The sequence below is a fragment of the Onychomys torridus genome, chromosome 14 (genome assembly GCF_903995425.1).
Source record: "Onychomys torridus chromosome 14, mOncTor1.1, whole genome shotgun sequence".
NCBI lineage: Eukaryota > Metazoa > Chordata > Mammalia > Rodentia > Cricetidae > Onychomys > Onychomys torridus.
In genome coordinates, this window is record NC_050456.1 from 39,894,065 (window position 1) to 39,895,901 (window position 1,837).

The 1,837-nt window shown below is 39.1% G+C and overlaps 1 protein-coding gene across 2 annotated transcripts in view; it reads left to right on the forward strand.

The window, feature by feature from the left end:
• Window positions 1-280, forward strand: part of Dact1 (dishevelled binding antagonist of beta catenin 1) — an 11,458-nt gene extending 11,178 nt beyond the window's left edge. For both annotated transcript variants that reach the window (XM_036205364.1, XM_036205365.1), the window contains exon 4: window positions 1-280. This exon is cut by the window's left edge. The gene's annotated coding sequence lies outside the window, so the exon portion shown is untranslated.
• Window positions 281-1,837: the final 1,557 nt, after the last annotated feature.

The following is a 1,837-nucleotide window of genomic DNA, read 5'->3' on the forward strand; positions in this document are numbered from 1 at the left end:
GCGTCTGGCAAAGTACAGGTTTTTGATATTCAGGTTTTATTTGGATGAGACCTTTCGTTTCCAGGGTCCGTGGTTGGAATTTTTAAAGACAGGAACTCGCTCCTTGATTCTTTAGGGCTGTGTCCCTGAAAGGGCTTTCCAGTTGAGGGGCATTGCATAAACTTGCATAGTATAGGTTTTAAAAAAAAGGTAATTGCTTTTGCTAAATCTTTTTAATATAGCCAACACATCTCAGAGGTCTCCTCATCCCGTTTTCTTCTCAGAAGTACGCTTTTTTTTTTTTTTTTTTTTTACCGGATTTAGAACTTGTAGATCAGACTGTAAATCTGGCAACTAGGATGGAGAAACTGACATACCTTAAAAGGATTCACAGAAAACCTTTGCCACATGCAGTGCCCCAGCCTTTGTTACAATAACTCTCTCCTGGGCCGTATGCCTTTCTCTCTGCTTCTAACTTGTAACCAGCACAACCGTTTGTCCCTTAGAGGGCTTGCCTTGGAGATAAAATGTTGGTCCTTTGGTGCAAAGACATTGACCCCTCATGGGCATGACTCCAAGCCCAGAACTGCTCACCGAGCACTGTGCCACCTAAGCTCTGGTCTAAAGAGTAGTACATTCCAATCCTCATTGGGCCACTGACTTATTTAGAAGGGCTTTAATTTTTTAAGAAGTTTTTGGTAAACAGTATTGTGTAAAATAGCCTTTTTAAAGTACCATATATGCATGTTCTGTGCATGAGTAGTAGTTGTTTGGATTCCTGTTTGATATTCTTGTTGTTGGATTACTGTATGATATAAACAGTATGTGTTTTTATATATATCATTGTGTAAATTTAATATAACACATTATATGCTGTACTAAATGATTTGTTTTTATTGCTGTTAACTTTGTTATTTGTTATAAAAACCAGATGTTTACACCTATAAATCATGTGCTGGCTTTTGGTGTTATTCTTGAGATTTATATTAGACTTGTTCTAGCGATAGAATATTATTTGCAATAATTAATATAGGTTTTACTGTGCCCAAAGGGGATAGTGAATAGGCCAAAAAGCAAACAACTTTAAAACTATTTTTACTAGCTTTATGTTATTTTATTTTGTGTGAGTATTTTGCCTGCATGTGTGGTTGTGGACCGTGTGTGGTTGGTGCCTGTGGAGGTCAGAAGAGGGTGCTAGATCCCGTGGACTGGGGTTACAGATGGTTGTAAACCACTTTGTGGGTGCTGGGAATCAAATCTGGGTCCTTTGAAAGAGCAACAAGTGCTCATTAGCAGTGAGCCAACTCTCTGGCCAACCCCCCCCAACCATTTCTTTAGATATAAAAGTTAGTTTATATCTAAAGTTAGTTAGTTCTTTAGTTTAAAAGTTAAGGTAAATTTTGCTATCTACCTTTCCCCCCCTTTTTTCTTTTCTTTGCCTTTTTTTTTTCTGAGATAGGGTCTCACTCTAGCCCAGGCTGGCCTTGAATTCTCACAGTCACTTGTGTGAATGCTGGAATTACAGATGTGCACCACTATGCCCCGTTTTAGATGACTTAGGGAAAGTTTTGGGAAGAATCCACCCCCAAGTTTTTATTACATTTTTAAAAAACATATGGAAAGTTGAAAGGATGATACAGCAAACAAATGTGAAGTCAGCACCCAACTTCAAAAGCTGGAGCATTTTTGCCATGCTTGCTTTAACTGTATGAGGCCAGATTGCTGCTTTTGTAGGCCAAAGCCACATGGCAACCCTACCATCTCCCTACCACACGCTGCTGCTTTATTATTAGACAGCGTCACTATGCATCTCCGACTGGCCTGAAACTCCCTATGAAGAATAGACTGGCTTTTTAAC